The sequence below is a fragment of the Bubalus kerabau genome, chromosome X (genome assembly GCF_029407905.1).
Source record: "Bubalus kerabau isolate K-KA32 ecotype Philippines breed swamp buffalo chromosome X, PCC_UOA_SB_1v2, whole genome shotgun sequence".
Classification (NCBI taxonomy): Eukaryota; Metazoa; Chordata; class Mammalia; order Artiodactyla; family Bovidae; genus Bubalus; species Bubalus kerabau.
In genome coordinates, this window is record NC_073647.1 from 142,018,928 (window position 1) to 142,041,634 (window position 22,707).

The window sequence follows — 22,707 nt, forward strand, 5'->3', positions numbered from 1 at the left end:
TTAGAACTGGACATGGAACAACAGACTGGTTCCAAATAGGAAAAGGAGTACGTCAAGGCTGTATATTGTCACCCTGCTTATTTAACTTCTATGCAGAGTACATCATGAGAAACTCTGGGCTGGATGAAGCAGAAGATGGAATCTAGATTGCTGGGAGAAATATCAATAACCTCAGATATGCAGATGACACCACCCTTATGGCAGAAAGTGAAGAGGAACTAAAAAGCCTCTTGATGAAAGTGAAAGAGGAAAGTGAAAAAGTTGGCTTAAAGCTCAACATTCAGAAAACTAAGATCATGGCATCTGGTTCCATCACTTCATGGCAAATAGGTGGGGAAACAGTGGAAACAGTGTCAGACTTTATTTTTGGGGGCTCCAAAATCACTGCAGATGGTGACTGCAGCCATAAAATTAAAAGACACTTACTCCTTGGAAGGAAAGTTATGACCAACCTAGACAGCATATTAAAAAGCAGAGACATTACTTTGCCAACAAAGGTCCATCTAGTCAAGGCTATGGTTTTTCCATTAGTCATGTATGGATGTGAGAGTTGGACTATAAAGAAAGCTGAGCGCAGAAGAATTGATGCTTTTGAACTGTGGTGTTGGAGAAAATTCTTGAAAGTCCCTTGGGTTGCAAGGAGATCCAACCAGTCCATCCTAAAGGAGATCAGTCCTGAGTGTTCATTGGAAGGACTGATGTTGAAGCTGAAGCTCCAATTCTTTGGCTACCTGATGCGAAGAACTGACTCATTTGAAAAGACCCTGATGCTGGGAAAGATTGAGGGCAGAAGGAGAAGGGGACAACAGAGGATGAGATGGTTGGATGGCATCATTGACTCAATGGACATGAGTTTGGGTAAACTCCAGGAGTTGGTGAAGGACAGGGAGGCCTGGTGTGCTGCAGTCCATGGGGTCGCAAAGAGTTGGACACGACTGAGCAACTGAACTGAACTGAACTCTATTTCTCTTTTGTAAGTATGTTCATTTGTACCATTTTTTTAGATTCCACATATAAGCAATATCATTCAATATTTGTCTTTGTCTCCCTGACTTGCTTCGCTCAGTATGACAATCTCTGGGTCCATCTGTATTACTGTAAGTGACAATTATTTTATTCCTTTTATGGCTGAGTAATATTCCATCATATATATATATACCACATTGTCTTTATCCATCCAGTCCTCTGTTGGACATTTAGGTTTCTTCCATGTCCTGGCTATTATAAATAGTGTTGCAGTGAACATTGGGGTGCATGTATCTTTTCAAATTATGGTTTTCTCTGGATATATGTCCAGGAGCAGAGTTGCTGGATAATGCGGTAACTCTATTTTTAGTTTTTTAAGGAACCTTTATACCATTCTCCATAGTGGCTGCACCAATTTTCTTTCCCATCAACAGTCTAGAAAGGTTCTCTTTTCTCCACACCCTCTAAAGCATTTATTGTTTGTAGATTTTTTTTTTTTTTGGCTATGCCAGTTCTTCCTTGTTGCATGTAGGCTTTCTCTAGTTGGAGCAAGTGAGGGCTATTCTTTGTTGCAGTGCATGGGCTTCTCATTGTGGTGGTTTCTCTTGTTGCAGAATATAGCTCTAGGCACACAGACTCAGTAGTTGTGGCTCACAGGCTCTAGTGTACGGGCTCTGTAATTGTGGTATGTGGGCTTAGTTGCTGCACTGCACGTGGGTTCTTCCTAAACCAAGGATCAAACCCATGTCCCCTGCATTGGCAGGTGAATTCTTAACCACTGGACAACCAAGGAAGTCCCGTTTCTAGGTTTTCGGATGATGGCCATTCTGACCAGTGTGAGGTAGTCAGAATGGCCATCATCAAAAAACTCACTGTGGTTTTGATTTTTTATTTGTATTTCTCTAATAATTAGTGATGCTGAGCATCTTTTCACGCGTTTTTTGTCCATTTGTATATCTTCTTTGAGAAATGTCTGTTTAGATCTTCCATCAAATTTTTGATTTTTTTTTGTTGTTGTTATTACTGAGCTGTATGAGCTGTTTGTATGTTTTGGAGATGAATCCCTTGTCAGTCACTTTGTTTGCAGATATTTTCTCCAATTCTGTTGGTTGTCTTTTCATTTAGTTTATGGTTTCCTTTGCTGTGCAAAAGCTTTTAAGTTTAATTAGTTCCTGTTTGTTTATTTTTGTTTTTATTTTTACTACTCTAGGTGGTGGGTCACAAAAGATCTTGCTGTAGTTTATGTCAGCAAGTGTTCTGCCTATTTTCCTCTAAGAGTTTTATAGTATCTGGCCTTACATTTAGGTCTTTAATCCATTTTGAATTTATTTTTGTCTGTGATGTTGGAGACTGTTCTAATTTCACTCTTACATATTGCTGGGAGAAATATCAATAACCTCCGATATGCAGATGACACCACCCTTATGGCAGAAAGTGAAGAGGAACTAAAAAGCCTCTTGATGAAGGTGAAAGTGGAGAGTGAAAAAGTTGGCTTAAAGCTCAACATTCAGAAAATGAAGATCATGGCATCTGGTCCCATCACTTCATGGGAAATAGATGGGGAAACAGTGGAAACAGTGTCAGACTTTATTTTTCTGGGCTCCAAAATCACTGCAGATGGTGACTGCAGCCATGAAATTAAAAGACGCTTACTCCCTGGAAGGAAAATTATGACCAACCTAGATAGCATATTAAAAAGCAGAGACATTACTTTGCCAACAAAGGTCCATCTAGTCAAGGCTATGGTTTTTCCGTTAGTCATGTATGGATGTGAGAGTTGGACTGTGAAGAAGGCTGAGTGCCGAAGAATTGATGCTTTTGAACTGTGGTGTTGGAGAAGACTCTTAAGAGTCCCTTGGACTGCAAGGAGATCCAACCAGTCCATTCTGAAAGAGATCAGCCCTGGGATTTCTTTGGAAGGAATGATGCTAAAGCTGAAACTGCAGTCCTTTGGCCACCTCATGCGAAGAGTTGACTCATTGGAAAAGACTCTGATGCTGGGACGGATTGGGGGCAGGAGGAGAAGGGGACGACAGAGGATGAGATGGCTAGATGGCATCACTGACTCGATGGACATGAGTCTGAGTGAACTCCGGGAGTTGGTGATAGACAGGGAGGCCTGGCATGCTGCAATTCATGGGGTCGCAAAGAGTCGGACATGACTGAGCAACTGATCTGATCTGATCTGATCTGATATAGCTGTTCAGTTTTTCCACCAGCACTTATTGAAGAGGCTATCTTTGCTCCATTGTATATTCTTGCCTCCTTTATCATAGATCAGGTGATCATGGGTGTGTGGATTTATCTCTGGGTTTTCTATCCTGTTCCATTGATCTATTAGTCTGCTTTTGTGCCAATACCATACTGTTCTGATGACTGTAGCTTTGTAGTATAACCTGAAGTCAGGGAGCCTGATTCCTCCAACTCTGTTTTTCTTTCTCAAGGTAGCAATACAGTATTCTTGTCTCGGAAATCCCATGGACAGAGGAGCCTGGTGGGGTCACAAAAAGTCAGACACAACTTAGTGACCAAACAACAACAATGGTATACATACTATGTGTCAGGACCTCTTGTAAGTACCTAAGATATGAACACAGAGTTGGGAAAAGAAGTGCACAATTGGCTTTTTTTTTTTTTTACATAAAAAGGATTTTATTTGCAGGAGTGGGACTCTAGTCAAACAAGCCAAACCCAGTGTCGTCATCTGACTACTCTGACTCTTCCTTCTTCTCCTCCTTCTTCTCCTCTGCTGTGGCTGGAGCAGAACCTGCAGCAGGTGCTGCAGATCCTGGGGCAGCAGAGACAGCCACAGCCCCACCAGCAGGCACACTGGCCAGCTTGTCAATATCCTGGGTAATGACTCCTCAGTGTTCTTTCTGTTCAGCTCACGGATGACCTTATTGAGCTGGTCATTGTCTGCCTCAATGCCGATGCTGTTCAGGATCTTTTTGATTTCCTTGGCCCTGAGAGAGGAATTGCCCCTGAGGGCGACCAACAAATAGAAGCTGACGTAACGCATCTCAGCAGCGGCAGGGTAGCCTAGTGCATGCGGCCTCGGCGGCTTCAGGGATGGAAAGGAAAGCCATAATTGGCTTGTATATGTCAGTTAAAACAGGCTCCAGGGAACCACTGGGTATAAGAGAAAAAGAAGAATGAAGGATGAATCCAGGTTTTTGTTATGAGCAACAGAGGGGATGGTGTGGTCATCAAATAAGATGGGGTATATTATGAGTGGGTCAAGTTTGGGGGCATTGCATATCAGGAGTTCAACTTTCCACATACTAGTTAGGCATGTTTCTTAAACATCCAAATGCAGACATCAAGTAGGTAGCAGGCTATATGATTCTGAAGTTCTGAAAAGACATTTGGGATGAATATATGATTACTGCTGCTGCTAAGTCACTTCAGTCATGTCCGACTCTATGTGACCCCATATGATTACTATGACTATGAAAATCAAGAGTGTGTAAATGGTATTTAAAGTGACATAACTGAATGAAGCACCAAACGAGTGACTAAATATAGAAGAGATATAGTCCAAGGACTGAGCTCTGGGAAATCTGATTAGAGATACATGAGGTGAATAGAAATAAAGGCAGACAGAGAAAGAACAGCCAGAGTTAGGAGAAAAACTACATGAGTTTGATGTCCTGGAAGCAAAGTAACCAAAAGGTTTCAGGTAGAAATGATGAAGTGTCAAATGCTACTTCTAGGTCAGAAAAGATGAGGATTGAGAATTGATCAGCAAAACTCCACAAAGCCTGGAGCTTGAAACACTATTTTAAAACTACAGAACTAAAATTCAATGATTCTTTTCTGAGTCTTTTCAGGGAATCCACCTCCATGTGACTCATCATGAGGATTTTTTTCACTGCCATGGCATTGCCTTTCATCTTTGATACTCTCTTGGCTGCCCTTCTATCCTACAATATATCTCCTGTTAATATACTCTTCCCTAAGGCATTTATCTGCAACAATTAACTTCTGTATGTCATCTGTGTCTGTATTCCATATGACCCTTAAACCTGGGCAATCTGAGGGTCTCCCCCAGGCCCCCTAGGCCCAGGCTACACAATGGGCCTAGTGCTTTAGAATACTTTCCTTGAATATTTCCAAGAGGCCCTCTGGGGCCAGCAGTATCTTCTGGGAAGACCTCTCCTGGACCAGACCAAGGACAAATATTCTTTCTGCTCTTCTCACTCTTCTCAAGTGTCCCTTGCCTAACCTTCTTATTGGTGGTGGTGTGTGGTAAGAAGAGGTATAGTCAGGATTGAGAAGATCATATTCTAGAAATGCAGTGATTGTGGAATAATGTATTCAAGAAAAGATGCAACTGAAATATTTACTCTATAAAATTCTGAAATGTAAGTTTATTAGGACCAGAAAATTAATTATTATTTTTAAAAGATGTTTATTCTTACTGACATATAGTTGCTTATAGTTTATTAGTTTCAGGTGTACAACACAATGATTTAATATTTCAGAAAATGAATTATTGTTCACATTTTCCTGCATATTCTGGGTAAGATTTGCATGTGTGTTCATCACCAATGAAGCACAGTAATGATCTTTAAGAGAGTCACTGGTAGTCTATATTCATAGGCAGCATCATAGAGATCATGAGATGAAGAATCATGAGTAATGATGCAAGGTATTAGGATGTTACAATGGCAAGAAGATCTACATTATTTCAATACAAAGAGGTTCTGAAGAGTCATGGTGTTGTGAATGATAACAGTGTTAGTACCTTTTTCTCCTGTCAGGAGATATAAAATTATCTAGGAATTGCATATTTGAAAATAATAACATGAAGATATGGGTCCAGGATCTGAACAAGAAAAGGTGGTACCTAGATACCACTAGGAATCCTCATGTGCTTTGATTGAAAAATAAAGAGATATCTAAGTGCCTCTTCTCAATCCATAACTCTAAATGTTAAAAATTACAGAAATCCAAGTAGAGTTGACAGTTACTTAAGACCAATCTCTTGTGTCATAAACATCGAGGAGCTTGTACAAGGAAAAATAAACCAAACAGTTAGTGTCATAAAAAAAATTAATTCAAATGAGCCCATTAATTTTGTCATACATTTAAAAATCAAATTATTTATATAGACAAAAACCTGCAATATATATTTTCTTGAGGATCTTACACAACCTATGGAAGACCATAACGGTGTTTCTCATCAGCCAGAGCCCCACCCCCATCCCATGAGGCATATTGGCTTTCCAGTTCCTGCAGCTGCCAATGCCAAGTAAGCTTGGAACATTCACTCTGATAGTCTGTCTTAGATTGGAAAATGTTATTGCTCACAATATGAATTTATAATTTTGGATGCATTCAGCTTTCTTGGACTTCTATGGTAGGAACATCTGCCTGCTTCCCCATCTCTTTCTAAGGTTATCACCAATTAAGGCATTCTTAGCTCTTAAAATGACATTATTTCAAAATCAAAGTACCTTTACTAAGTGCTCACATGTTTAATATAAATTCTCTTTTGGAATCTAGGTGGTATAATGCAATATATAATTACTTCTAGAAGACCTGATAAATAAATATATTAATCACAGTCTAAGAATGGAAGCAACCTAAATGTGTAACTGTAGGTGAAATGGTTACACTTGCTGTATTTACTAGATAGAATATTATGCCATCATTTTATAAAATATATCAGTAAGTTCTTTGATGCTCCTGCCATAAAAAGGTGAAGTCTAATTTCCCACCCACCTCTTGAATATGGTCTTGTCTTAGTGACTCATTTCTAATGAACAGAAAATGATGGAAGTCATGCTTTGTGACTTCTGAAGCTATATCATGAAAGACAATACCACTTCCACCTAACTCAGTTTCACAGAATTCACCCTTAGAATCCAGCTACCACATTTTGAGGAAGTTCAAGCAACATGGAGAAGTCACAAGTGGTATTTCTATTGACAGCCCAAACTAAAGGTCCCTGGCAACAGTCAGCATCTACTGAGAAACACCAAGAGGACTAGTCAATGATTTCAGCACCCAGTCTTTCAAATTCCCCAGTTAATGCTGAGACCAAAGTGGAGCTGTCCTGATCAAATTGCAGATTCTTGATCCAAATTAGTCTTATTTTAAGCCACTACGTTTTAGGATGATTTTTTATGCAGCAATAGATAATCAGAGCAGACTATATAAAAACAAGGAAAATAGAGCTTAGGGGTCATGAATCACTATAATTATGCCTATCTAAATGGTTCTATGCATGATCCAGAGAATGGAAGAAAATACCTAAATGTTAACAGGGTTTGTGTTAGGGTGGTGATTCTACAAGTGTGTTTTTCCCCTTTCTATTATCCAAGTTTTCACTTACATATATAGAAAGAAAAACTGCAAAGCGCATTTGTTACATTTTTCTGGGTTTTCCTGGTTTAATGTAAGTATTTAAGGAACCATTAAAATAGTGAGCCTCCTTCCTGTGGGCTGACTCAATCTCTCATTGTTTGCCAAAACATCCACAGCAGTTTTTATTGTTGATCAACCAAGCATACACTGAATGCAAGGCAGACTTGATTGAAATGTATTAATTTATCATAAATTAAATATCTTAATTTGAAATAGACACCCAATGCAGACAACTCCCATCTGTTGTTGGTAATGTTGACATTAAAAATGTCAGTAGAGTGAAACTCATTAATTGTGTATTCTGGGGACCACAAAACCATTAACTTCTATCTGAAAGGATTCAGACAATCGACCCTCACATTCTGACTGCAGGACAAAAGGATCCTACACATGCCTATAGATGACACCTGCAATTTTGTAAAAAAAAGAAATAGTAAGCAACCAGGAAGAATTTTCAAAAGCTCATTCACTTCCTCTTATCAACAGATCTCAAGGAACGTTCATTTAAAACTGACCAAATTTAGAGCAAGAGACAAATTCAGAGCTCTCTTGAATAAGTCCTCTGTACTATAAAACTTCTGAACCTACATGTCCTGGCCATGAAAACAGAACAATTTTTAGCAATGATTAAGTGTGAAAGTCTATCCTTACTCTGGAATCCCTCTAGAGCTTTAGATGAGGCCCTCTCAAAGTGTGATCCCTTAACCAGCAGTACCAGCATCACCCAGAAGTTGCAAAAATGCAGCATCTCAGCACCACTTCAGACCTACTGCATTCTGATCTCTGTGGTGGGTCCCAGGCATCTACATGTTTACTAGCTCTGCACATTACTCTGATGTTCACTAACGTTTGAGAAACGTTAATCTAGGTCACCTTCACATCAAAATATATCCCTAAATTTTGGATCTCAAGAAACTCCCTGTGTTAACACCTTTGTCCCTCTTCACTGCCCTTCCCTCCTGCACCCCCACCAGAATGGTACCCTTAGCCACGGACAAGTAGGGTGATGATACAGAAATAGCATTGTTTGTCTGCAGGCAAAATTCTAATGTGGGTCAACACGCCTTCATTTTCCTGTACTCCTATTTCCCTCTCCCTTTACTGGTCCTCCTTCTACCTCTCTAACTCTTCTAGATGAATTTCTCCAGACATCAGGAGTTTATTTTTTGTTTTGTTTTTGGTCTCAGGCTCCTTTAGGATCCAAAAATTCAAGATGATACTCAATTCTGTCTGAACCCCAGACAAAGTACAACTGTGCTCAGTCTTTTTTCTGAATGCCATACTTACTAAAGATATAGAACATTTATCACCTTAGGAAGTTCCCTCATGCCCTTTTGCAGTCATTCCTCCCCTGGCTCCAGGCAACCACTGATCTGCTTCATATTATAGATTCACCTTTTCTAGACTTTCATATAAATGGAAAATACAGGGTACAGCCTTTTGTGTCTGGCTCCTTTCACTTATTGTATATTTTTGAGATTCATTCATGCTGTTCCTTTCTATTGTAGTGTAGTATTTTATTGTAAGTATATGCCATGGTTTGTTTATCCACTTACCTGTTGATGAGCATTTGGATTGAGTACAGTTTTTTTTGGCTATCATGAATACAGCTAAAAACATTCACATACAGAATGACTGGGATTTTCAGGTGTGAATTAAAATATACCTAGATTGACATCTGAATAATACACCATATTTTCCAGTGGTAAATGATACAAAATAATGATAAAAGGGCAGGACATTTAGACTCAAACATGGGAATGAAGGGTGGAATTTGGGACATAAAAAGATCACTGCTCTTTATGACAACACATTTCATTTGTCTCTCTGTTGTATATTTAAAAAGGACACAGATATATCTAGTCTTCTCAGCATTATCCTGCTGATTTATTTAGACAGAGTGGAAGACAGTTCTAATATCTTGTCTTTTCACTGCCTTGATGCATCTGCGTTTTGCTAGTGTGATGTTCAAATATTAATGTAGCCCCAGTGGCAAGCATATAGAAGTCCAAATGAAATGCCAAAGGTTGCTAATGACTTTTGAACAAACTCGGCTCAAGTAGGCCTGTTTCATTTATTAAAAAAAAAAATCCCCCCCCAAGCTGTTCAATAGTTTATTTTGTGGATGTACACAGTTGGCCTGCAGGGTATCCTTTCATTTGTCAACACTGAGCCATAAAAATTGTCATTATGTCGAGTCTTTGAGAATGTTAGTGCAAAATTATCCATTTTTTAAATTATGTGCCTAATTTTTGACATCAATATTGTACACTGCCAGCCATGAGAGTTTGTTTTCAAGCACTAGATACTTTGGGAAGAGAGGAAGGAGGTCTATCAAATGAGATATTTCTCATTTTTATTTTGTAGAAGACAGCAGAGCTTACAGCCTCTAACAGTCCTAGGAGAGATGCATCAAACTCAAGAATTTGTGGATTTATAGAATGATCAATTTAAGTTAATTACTAGGTTCATTTCTTCATTGGCTTAATCCAGAGAGATTATTTTAGTTTGGTATCCTTCCTGAAGTAGACCCTGCATCAAGGGCTCAAATGCAAATTGTTTGTTTGGAAGGTGATCTTGGGACACCCTCGTAAGAAAACGGAATTGAAACAGGGAAGGGAAATAAGCCCATGCAGAGCGCTTTATCAAACATGCTGTCACTGTGAGCTCCTGGGACTCAGTGCACTCAATAGCTGTGGGAGACAATGTAGGACAAGATACAGGGGCATTTATTTTTCATCCAATGCCCTCAAAATGCTCTGGAACAGTGTGTGCCGAGGAGATATGGTTTGAACACCAACAGAATCTACTATGAGCTCAATTTTCTGCTGCCCAAGTTCTTTTTCAATTCAACTCATCTCAAGCAATCATGTAAAAGAGTCCATCACCCTATGCATTTTATGATACATAGTTGTTCTCAGGCATCACCTACCCTCTGTTGTATTCACCTTGCTAAATAGGCATATAATAAGTTTTGGTTTTGAGTGCTATTTATTTCTAAAGGATTTACTTCAACCTCTGAATTTCACAATACAAAACAAGTATCCCCCAAATAATTGAACATTTCATATATCGTATTTCCCCCTGTGGAGAAACTATATAGTATCATTTAAGAAAATTATTCAAGCATTAATTCTGAACTGCTTCATAGCTGACTAATCAGTCCTATTTGAGATTTTGTTTTCAAGCAAGAGTATAAATCACTATATTTTTAAACAAAAGGATACTTTGTAAAGTCTAGGATCAACATCAGAAATGCAATTTGAAAATATGCAGTAAGATTTGAAGGAAGAATTAAATACCATAGTTACATAAATGCATTGAGACAATAATAAATATGTTACTTCATACACAATTTAACATGAAGCTTTCAGGAGAAAACCACCACCAAGAAACAATGCTCAATCTCAAAGTTTCTATTTTTACCACTCATAGTGCCAACTATTTAAGGGCAGGGTTTTATGAAAGAGATATTTGTGGGAATGAATGAGAAAGGGGGAGGCTAGCAATTTGCAGTATATCTATGCTTTCAACATACACTATACTCTGGGAATCTAAATATCTGGGAGCAAAAAAATTGGCAAATAATATAAAAATGCATTGCAGCATCATCCTGCACTTATCTGTCAACTTTAGCATAAGATCCCATGGAACCAAGAATGAATGTTGGAATTTCTGACAAAGCTATTTTGCTGGAGGCTATTTCTCTTTAATCCTGGCCTATGAGTTTTCTTTTTAATAATCACTTTTGTGCCTGTATGAATCATTTTTCCCCTTAGTGTTTTCACTTTTGTTTTCTTTGTATTAACTGCATATAAATGTTAGCACGTCTTCAACACAAATTATTTACTGCTCTGTCAGCAGTTCACAAATAGATCTGGAAATCTTTGTGTGTTAACATCATAAGAACATACATGGCATTGTTCAAATGCCTGCAGAAATGTCTGGATATAAAATTTTTTTGTCTTTTTTTCTTCTTGCAATTTAGGTAAATACAGTGTTAGATTGCTGTTGATGAAGGGAAGGGTTTACATCAAGGTTTTTTAGATGTTACCCAAGCAGCCAACCTTCAAAAGTAATATTCAGACAAGTGTGCATCCACTAAATCATTAGACTAAGGTTGTTTTGTGACACATCTCCATGTCAGGGCTGTGCTAGGAGTAGTATAGTGAATGAGTGAGGCAAGTGAGGTACTTACCAAAATCTCAGCAGTCAAAATAAATAATATTTTAATGCAGTACCTTAAAATTAATGCAAAAATTCATCATGAACAAAATAAACATTTTTTAGCAAAGACAGGATTAGCATTACTGATTTTTTTTTTTGCTTTGGGCTTCAGTATGGTTCCTCAAGTCACTGTTATTTATCCCATCTTAATTCCAAATGTTGATATTTTGTTCTGTAATCAATTAGTATTTTTTGGTATTATTTAGATGTCTTGAATCTTGCTGGTCTTCTGATCCAGCACCCTCCTCATTTATTCTCTAGCTAACTCAGGACTGATTTGACCATATACACTTATGTCTTAATGGTTCTTTTCATCAAGTTAATAACCAGTACAGCACACATTGGCCAACCAGAGCAGATGCTGGCTACTTGACCATACCGATGCCTACTAGATGAATGTCAGCCATAGTCATATCACCAAATGCATTCAGGTATCATAAAAATTTTGTGGAGAGCCAAGATATAAATTTAATATAATTTTATAGGTTCTCAAATTGGAGATCTTAGGTTTTGCTTATCACTTTCACTTTATTAATGCATTCAATAGCTTTATTGTTTTTCTGATACATGAAGCATATGTATTGTTTAAAAGTAATCAAATGAAAAAAAAGTGAACTATCAAAACTCAGACTTAAAATATTTGTTTTGGTGGAAGATATTTCCAAATATTTTCTATACAGTTATGAATATGTATACTATTTTGTATACTTGAGATCATTCTGTATATGATGTTTAATAAAGTTTTTAATATGCCACTCTATGTTACTAGCATTTTCTATGTCTAAAAATCTAGATATACAAAATTATTGTCTAACATTCCATTTTATAAAGTGCATCTATTACTGTCAGTGGACTATTCTAATCCCTTTAGGTCCCTATAATTTACTCTATGTGCCCATCTTCCAGTTTCCGTAGGCCTTGCTTCCAGTGACTTGCACCTGTGATCTTTAAGAGAGCATCCCTTGCACTACTGGAACTGCTTCAATGCAAAGGAAAGCCAAAAATGCCTGAGTGTTTACATACCCTCAGAGTGGCCCCACAGCCAAGGACTGACTAATGTAAGGGTATGAAAACCAAGATCCCTTGCCTCAAGATGGGACAAACTCTGACATGTAATTCATGCTCCAGAGCTCCTTGCAGGATCAGGCATGTAATTCATGCTCCAGAGCTCCTTGCAGGATCAGGCTGAGACTGAGGTTTCATCTGAATTACACCCTTGTTCAGCTTCCTCTGATTCCCTATCCCGCTTTTCCTGCTCCTTTATCAGTTTCTCCTATAGTCACTTCGTTAATAAATTACTTGCATATAAGTTCATCTAAAGATCTGCTTCTACACTAGTACTATCCCTAGAAGTATAATGCAAATCACAAGTGTGAATCATATATGTCATTTAAAATTATTTTAGTAGCCACATTAAAAAGTAAAAAGAAATGGATGAAATTAATTTTAATGCTTTATGTTACCTAATATGTAAAAATTATCATTTCAACAGAAAATCAAAGTAAAAATTATTAATGAAATATTTTATATCTTTTTGTTGTATTGTATCTTTGAAATCAGGTATGTGTAGCTAGCCACATGTCCAGTGTTCATTAGTTACATACGGCTAGTGGCTAACATTTTAGATAGCACAAATCTGGAGAAACCAAACTAAGACATAGACAACCATATTTTACTTGACTGATACCCTATTGATAAATATTGACTTTATTTCCTTCCCCTTCCAATTTTTTATGTCTTGAGGAAGATCCTTGGGACAATTATACCTATGGGATCACATCCTTAAGATCATATCCTAAAAATTTGTTTGCCATATCAAACTGTCTTCTGGAAGAACAGCTGTCCATTTCCTCTCACCCTTGGCAACACTGGGTCTTGTTAATCTTCTTCACATTCATAAACTGATGATGTGAGTTTAGACTTTAAATGTTTCTTCACCTTTTGGTAAACCTAGAGACCATTTTCCTTTTATTTTTTCTTCCTCATTAACCTTGAAGACAGTGGGTTAATAGGGAAGTCTTACTGCTTTCCTTATCTCAGGGATGGAAGAGTCCTCACACATATATATTTAATATTACAGCACACAAATTAAAATTCTATACTGGACCCTCAGCCTCTATTAAATTAAATTATGAAATAATCTAAAAGTGGTCTTGTGGAACTTTTTATGTGGTTCTTCTAACCCAGCACACCTGTCAATGTCTGGTTGTCAAAGAGGAGAATAAGGAAACTAAAGGCAGTTAAAATTTAACAAAAATTGAGGCACAACAAAATATTCTGTGTAATACTAAAGTACCTACAGACATTCCAATTTCATAGACTGCTTGCTGATTTAACCTGTTCTGAAAGGGAATTTATCTAAAGATCCATATGGATATTGATTTTTAAGTAAGGAAGATAGCCAAATATATTTAATATAGCTTGCAGAACAATTTCTTGGGCTCTAAATTGTTTATGAGTCATTTTGCAGTGAGAGTGAAGTCATTTATCATGACTCAGAATTGATGGTTTCTAAGGCCCAATGATGAATAGAAACACCCCATTTCTGATATAAAGGATGTAGTTTTCCCAGATGCTTGAGAAAACTGACTTTGGGGCTATCCAAATATTTAACTCTTCTGTTTCAAACAATTACAGCCACCAGATCAGCGTGTCTTGTTATCAATATTTGGGAAACAGTTTGTAACTATCTTATCTTTCCAGAACCACATATAAGATATGATTCTTAAAAGTAGTTGTTCCATAGCATTTAGATGGAGAATCTTATTTTCACTCTACATTTCTGTCCTTATAAAGTATGTGTTAAAAAGATTCCTTCAATACTATATAATTCCAAAATTCGGGGTTTCAAACAAGGACTTTCATGATTCTGTAGTGTATGTTTTTCCTACTCCTCTGCACTTCTGCAACTCATGCTTCTGATGTAGAGGACCGGTCTTCTGTAAGAGTAGGAATAAAGATAAACCCTTCAAAATCAAGCCCTTAAATGTTCTTAAGAGAATAACAATTTGTCCTTCCCCATGTCATCATCTGTTCCCTAAAGTATCCGGCTGCAAAGTTAAAAAAGAAAAAGCAAGCAGCTGTGAATTGTTTTAGTGCAGCACAAGCTAAAGGTTCATTTAAAACATCTAACACAAGATATCTATAGCAGTGTGTGTCATGATAAAATGCCTGATCTATATTACTTCAACTGGCAATAAATATTCAGTTCAGTTGCTCAGTCGTGTCTGACTCTTTGTGAACCCCTGGACTGCAGCACACCAGGCCTCCCTGTCCATCACCAACTCCTGGAATTTACTCAAACTCATGTCCATTGAGTCGGTGATGCCATCCAACCATCTCATCCTCTGTCGTCCCCTTCTCCTCCCGCCTTCAATCTTTCCCAGCATCAGGGTCTTTTCAAATAACCACATCAAGTGGTCAAAGTATTGGAGTTTCAGCTTCAGCTTCAGCATAAATTACAAATGAGGTCATGGTCTACTAGGATCATGGCTTACTAATATCCCATTTTTCACACCAAGGAAGTCATAATTGTGTTTAACCCCAAAGAGTCAGTTTTGTGGGACTACCCTTATGCCAAGAATTGTATGAGACAGAGAACTGTCAGAAGATGGAAACCCTGCTAGATGTTTCAAATGGGAGGAATTTACTATAGGAAGTTTGTTACAGAGATGTTTAAAGATCTAAGAAATCAAACATGAGACAGAGAGCTATCCTAGAAATTAGGAACAGCATAATACCACTACCAACCCAAGGTTTGGAGAGAGAACAGAGGAGACAGTACTCCCAGAGTCCAGGAATCATGGAAACCCAGTGGAAACTAAGCGAGGCATGCCTAATCAGGGGCAAGTGGGACCAGGAAGAGAGAGGCTGTCAAGAATTAGAGCCACGGAAGAGATACGGCCAGCGCTGGAGACACACCAAAACAGAGAAAGAGAGGGACATTATCTTGCTTCTCCCCTCCTTTTACTATATAGTTCTCCACTAGTGCCTCTGACTGGTTTATTATGCCTGGAAGCCAGTTGGCAAAGGAGTCTGGAATATGTGGGTTCTTTGACCTACAGTCCATGTGTGCATGCCCAGTTGCTCATTTGTGTCAAATTCTTTGCAACACCATGCACTTTAGCCTGCCAGGCTCCCCTGTCCATGGAATTCTCCAGGCAAGAATACTGGAGTGAGTTGCCATTTCCTTCTCCAAGAGATCTTCCCAACCCAGGGATCGAACCTGTGTCTCTGGTGTTTCCTGTATTGGCAGGCATCCAACACACAAACACATATGCACTCTCATGCACACAGGTGCCTACACACAGGCCTGGTCTACTAGGCACCTGCATACATAAACATGCATATGTGTTTGTGTGTTGGTTGCTATGACAGTTATTTGCCTGTTTACTCTCACATCCATTTCTTGCTCTTTTCTGCCTTGCTCTATAGGTCAAGGAAAAGCTTCCCAGGTGACACAGTGGTAAAGAACCTGCCTGCCAATACAGGAAATGTAGTCATAGGCCTGTTCCAACTCAAAGGGAGAGGAGTTAATCCCAGGTGGTGCTAGTGGTAAAGAACCTGCCTGCCAGGGCAGGAAACATAGAAACGGGGTTCTGTCCCTAGGTCGGGAAGATCCCATGGAGGAGGGCATGACAACCACTCCAATATTCTTGCCTGGAAAACCCCATGGACAGAGGAGCCTGATCAGCTACAGTCCAAAGGGTCACAAAGAGTCAGACACAACTGAGGTGTCTTAGCACACATGCACTTGATGGGGAATTCACAAAGTCACGTCATAGAGAACTATGTTAGATAGAAGATGTTATTACAACCATCTTTCAAGAGTATAATCTACTCTACCATGAACTCTTCAGTTCAATTGCTCAGTCATGTCCGACTCTTTGCGACCCCATGAATAGCAGCACGCCAGGCCTCCCTGACCATCACCAACTCCCGGAGTTCACTCAAACTCACGTCCATCGAGTCCGTGATGCCATCCAGCCATCTCATCCTCTGTCGTCCCCTTCTCCTCTTGCCCCCAATCCCTCCCAGCATCAGAGTCTTTTCCAATGAGTCAACTCTTCGCATGAGGTGGCCAAAGGACTGCAGTTTCAGCTTTAGCATCATTCCTTCCAAAGAAATCCCAGGGCTGATCTCCTTCAGAATGGACTGGTTGGATCTCCTTGCAGACCAAGGGACTCTCAAGAGTCTTCTCCAACACCACAGTTCAAAAGCATCAATTCTTCGGCGCTCAGCCTTCTTCACAGTCCAACTCTCACATCCATACATGACCACTGGAAAAACCATAGCCTTGACTAGATGGACCTTTGTTGGCAAAGTAATGTCTCTGCTTTTCAATATGCTACCTAGGTTGATCATAACTTTCCTTCCAAGGAGTAAGCGTCTTTTAATTTCATGGCTGCTGTCACCATCTGCACTATGAACTCTTACAGAGTTACAACTACTGGAGAATTCATTTATTAATAAAATCACACAAATGAGTGGACTGAGTGTAAAAGAAGGAGGAGGATGTGATTATAAAAATACAATAACAAGAATCTGACATGAAATAAGGATTGTGTAGTTTCCCTGAGCAACCAGCTCTTGAATGATTATCTAAATGATGAATAGGAATTAACCAGGCAAGGTATTTAGAGATAGAATAGAGCAGAAAGCATTTCAAATGATGATAACAACATATGCAAAGGTTCTGTGGCAGAAGAGACTGTGGCTTATACAAGGACTTGAAAGGAAATCTCAGTTATCTGAAGAACAAAAGAGAGAATATAAGAAGAGCTAAGTCTAGAGAAAGAAGTAGGAAAAGATCAAATATATAGGGCTTTGCAGGACATGTAAAGAACTTTGGTCTTTATCCTAAAGTCAGTGATGACAAACTGAAAGATTTTAATAAAGGGAGAGACAAGGTCAGATTTAGCTTTCAGAAAGATTCAATATTCTTTAAATAAGGAAAATGGATTAAAAGGGGGTGAGGGTTCAGAAAAGAAACAGAGTGACCAGTTAGAAAACTGTTGCCAAGATCCAGGTAAGAGATGACAGCAGTTTGGACTAGGTTGGTTGCAGGGTAAATGGAGAGAAGTTAAATCATTCAAGAAATATTAAAAAGTCAAATTCATAGAACATGAGAGTAAGGATGAATTTAAGTAAGGAAATAGACGATGTCTGGAGGAACACCTAGTTTTGACAAGTGCACAGACAGAAGGATACTGATGCCACTCATTGAGATAAGGAACACAGCAGGAAACTGTTTCATTGTGGGAGATAAAGATTTTGGTCTTGGGCATGTTGAGTTTAAAGAAGCTTTGGAACACCATACAGTTGGAGGGAGATTTTAAGCAGGCAACTGGATACTTAGAGGAGGCATATCACTTGGAGATACAAATTGAGAAGTTTTCTGCTTAGAGAGGGTTACTGAAGTTGTGGGCATGAGGTACATCAGACCCATCATCTGGTTAAAATGTATTGCTTGAAACTTGAAATTTTTGACTACTTGAAACATGAAAGGGAATCTTTCTTCCTTCCCCCTCCCTTTCCTCTTCCAAATGACTCACTTGGATACGTAGAATTCTGTAGGCCAGCAGAGCCCAGTTGGAAAATCTGATTTAGTGCAATCTTTCCATTTCTCAGATAGACAAACAGATTTAGAGACAGAAAACGCTGAGATGATGCTTAAGCCTGAGACTCCTGACTGCTACCTCACTCAGTTACTGCTCAGTATACCTGGAGAGTGACTGAAAGCTTGTATCTTTAGTTATCCTGTACTAGAAAAAAAGCTTAGTTACCTTGTCTATCTGAAACCCCACTTAAAGAAATATACATTCTCTACAATTTTACTGCAATAATTGTAGAAACTGTATTTACAAGATCAACTTAGAAAGACAAATCTTTTATAATACATTGACACAGAACAATGGTTGGACAATTAACTTTTATAGATATGAAACACTAAAAGAAGTCATTTGCTCCCTTGGTAATATCAAGGACTTCTCTTCCTAGTCATTGTATCCCAGATAGCCTGAATACACTTCTGAATGTTTTAATTTCAATTACATCTCAACCAATGTTGTCAATCTGAGACACCAGTGTCTCCCAAGATTATTTATTTTGGAGAATCCTAATACTGACTGGATACAATCAGCTTCCATACCCAACTTCATCAATACTGATTTAAAATGTTCCATGATGCTTTTGAGCTGTGGTGTTGGAGAAGACTCTTGAGAGTCCCTTGGACTGCAAGGAGATCCAACCAGTCCATCCTAAAGGAGATTGGTCCTGCGTGTTCATTGGAAGAACTGATGTTGAAGCTGAAACTCCAATACTTTGGCCAACCGATGTAAAGAGCTGATTCATTTGAAAAGGTCCTGATGCTGGGAAAGATTGAGGGCAGGAGGAGAAGGGGATGACAGAGGATGAGATGGTTGGATGGCATTACCGACTCAATGGACATGGGTTTGGGTGGACTCCGGGAGTTGGTGATGGACCAGGGAGGCTTGGCGTGCTGTGTTTCATGGGGTCGCAAAGAGTCGAACACAACTGAGTGACTGAACTGAACTGATTGAGGAATGATGCTTTACTAAATGGCTTTGCATCTTTACTACTACTACTACTAAGTCACTTCAGTCGTGTCCAACTCTTTGCAACCCCATAGACGGCAGCCCACCAGGCTCCCCTGTCCCTGGGATTCTCCAGGCAAGAACACTGGAGTGGATTGCCATTTCCTTCTCCAATGCATGAAAGTGAAAAGTGAAAGTGAAGTCGCTCAGTCATGTCTGACCCTCAGCGACCCCATGGACTGCAGCCTTCCAGGCTCCTCCATCCATGGGATTTTCCAGGCAAGAGTATTGGAGTGGGGTGCCATTGCCTTCTCCATGCATCTTTACTAAATATACCATAGTTGGATTCATGACCAATGTGTTCTGATAATGCATCAAAGAGTGGATTGATTTAGAGGTACCCAAATTTGGTATCGGAGAAGGCAATGGCACCCCACTCCAGTACTCTTGCCTGAAAAATCCCATGGACGGAGCAGCAGCAAATTTGGTATGAGGATCACTGGTGATCCATAAGATAGGCTAGATAAGATAGGATCCCTTAGAGTCCGATAGTATGAATGTTCTATAAATTAACAATGCTGCTGCTGCTGCTGCTAAGTTGCTTCAGTCGTGTCCAACTCAGTGCAACCCCATAGACTGCTAAAACTTAGCTGCTGCTAAGTTGCAAGAACACTGGAGTGGGTTGCCATTTCCTTCTCCAATGCATGAAAGTAAAAGTGAAGTCGCTCAGTCATGTCCGACTCTTAGCGACCCCATGGACTGCAGCCTACCAGGCTCCTCCATCCAAGGGATTTTCCAGGCAAGAGTACTGGAGTGGGGTGCCATTGCCTTCTCCAAAATTAACAATGACCGTGTTTTTATTTGCTTCGAAAATCATTGGTCTATTTAAGGAACAGTCATGTGCCAGCTACCACCCCTTACTCCTTGTACATACACAACAGGCATGGCTAATTTAACAATCACTGGACAACTGAACTTAGGGAAATAAGTATAAATTGATAAGTGTCATATGCCCAGGTGACCATATGTCCCAGTTTGCCCAGAACAGTACCTATTGTTTTGCCTTAATTATTAGCAGTGCCTCTTTTGCTCTCATATAAGTGTTCTGGATTAGATGGTGCCTAACTGTGCATTACTAATCTATTGTAAATAACTCTGCTCAAAGATTAAGTATGTTAGATTTTCACTCTCCACCATTTGAATTGAAAGATGAAATTAGATTCCTATGATTAATAGTGAAGCCTGAAACTGAAAATTCATGAAGTAGAGAGAAGTGGGAGGGTCATGATAGGGCATGAGTGAGTCAACATTATGAGTAATTCAAATTTATGAATAAGTAAGAGCTCTTAAGTTGAGAAAAGATCTGCAGAATAAAGAGTGAGAAATTAGTTTGGAGGTAAGAGGAGAAGAGACTGACAAAGAAACCCAGCATGTTCTATGTAATAATGATGGAAGCTTATAGTGAATACTCATGGGTTCCCAATGCCAAACCCATTTGCCATGAGACTGAGTCTCATTCCAGAGCCAGTTCTTGGATTTCTATGGGATCATTTCTTCCATACTGATTCAGTTCAGTTCAGTTCAGTCACTCAGTCATGTCCGACTCTTTGTGACCCCATGAACTGCAGCACGCCAGGCCTCCCTATCCATCACCAACTCCCGGACCACCCAAACCCATGTCCATCGAGTCAGTGATGCCATCCAACCATCTCATCCTCTGTCGTCCCCTTCTCCTCCTGCCCTCAACCTTTCCGAGCATCAAGGTCTTTTCAAATGAGTCAGCTCTTCGCATCAGGTGGCCAAAGTACTGGACTTTCAGCTTCAACATCAGTCCTACCAATGAACATCCGGGACCGATCTCCTTTAGGATGGACTGGTTGGATCTCCTTGCAGTCCAAGGGACTCTCAAGAGTCTTCTCCAACACCACAGTTCAAAAGCATCAATTCTTCGGCACTCAGCCTTCTTTATAGTCCAACTCTCACAACCATACATGACCACTGGAAAAACCATAGCCTTGACTAGATAGACCTTTGTTGACAAAGGAATGTCTCTGCTTTTCAATATGCTGTCTAGGTTGGTCATAACTTTCCTTCCAAGGAGTAACTGTCTTTTAATTTCATGGCTGCAATCACCATCTGCAGTGATTTTGGAGCCCAGAAAAATCAAGTCAGCCACTGTTTCCACTGTTTCTCCATCTATTTGCCATGAAGTGATGGGACCATACTGATTATCTTTGTTTAAGTTTCCCTGGAAGCAGACCTTAGGACAAGAATTTCAGTGCAAGTAATTTATTTGGTAAGTGGTTCAATGAAACACTGGTAGTGGGTGGGGATTTGAGACAAAGAAGGGAAGAAAGCTGATATAGGTATTTTCACGAACATATTACTACTATAGGCAACTGGGGCTTATTCACACTGGGAGCTCCCGGAAGACAGCATAAAGGGCAATTTGGTTGTCTACTCAAGGGACAACAAAGCAGAGATATTTATTTACCACACTCAATTATCATTGGTGGATGGTTACTTCTAGGACTCGGAATTCCTTGGCACTTCTGATGTGCTCCTTGCTTGGGCTGGGCATGCTTTTATGGCCAGAGAAAACTCGCAGATAATCCTGTGTGCTTGGAAAAAGAACCATTAGATGGTACTCAAGAACCATCTCTTGAGTACCAATGTTTCAGGTAGCCTGAATGTGTTTCTCTTTATCACTACAGAAATTACCCAAGACAGTGTTGTTTCTGTTGTTTAGTTGCTAAATCACGTCTGACTCTTTGCGATCCCATGGACTGTAGCCCGCCAGGCTCCTCTGTCCATGGGATTTCCCAGGAAAGAATATGGAATTGGGTAGCCATTTCCTTCTCCAGGGGATCCTCCCAACCCAGGAATCAAACCCGTGTCTCCTGCACTGGCAGGCGGATTCTTTACTGCTGGGCCACCGGGGAAGCCCAAGTCCAATCAATCATTTACTTTCCTACCAACAGGGTTCCCTTTTCTCTTCTTTATTGCCAATACCTGTTATCTCTTCATTTTTTTTATAAAAGCCATCTAATAGGTATGAGGTGATAATTCATTGTGATTTCAATTTGCATTTTCCTGATGATGAGTGACATTGAACAATTTTTTGTGTATCTGTGAGCCATTTGTATGTCTTCTTTGGAAAAATGTCTATCCAAATTCTCTGCCTGTTTTTTAATCAGATTGTTTGTTTTTTGCTATGGAGTTCCTTATATATTTTGGATATTAGCCTCTTATTAGATAGATGGTTTGCAAATATTTTCTCCCATTCCATAGTTTGCTTTATCATTTTGATGATTTTTTTCACTATGAAGAAGCTTTTTATGATGTAGTCCCACTTACTGATTTTTTGCTCTTGTTGCTTGTACTTTTGGTGTCATATAGAAAAAACTCATTGCCAATAAATGTCAAGGAGCTTTTCCCCTGTGCTTTCTTCTAGTGCCTTTACAGCTTCCAATCTTACATTTAATGCTTTAATACATTTCAAGTTAATTTTTGTGAGTGGTGTAAGACAGAGGTCACTGTATTCTTCAACTCCAGGGTTTCTGTTTGATTTGCTTTAAGATTTCTA

The 22,707-nt window shown here is 39.3% G+C and overlaps 1 pseudogene; it reads right to left on the minus strand.

Moving 5' to 3' along the window:
• Positions 1 to 3,638: 3,638 nt before the first annotated feature.
• LOC129639840 (60S acidic ribosomal protein P2-like) lies at positions 3,639 to 3,985 on the minus strand (annotated as a pseudogene).
• Positions 3,986 to 22,707: the final 18,722 nt, after the last annotated feature.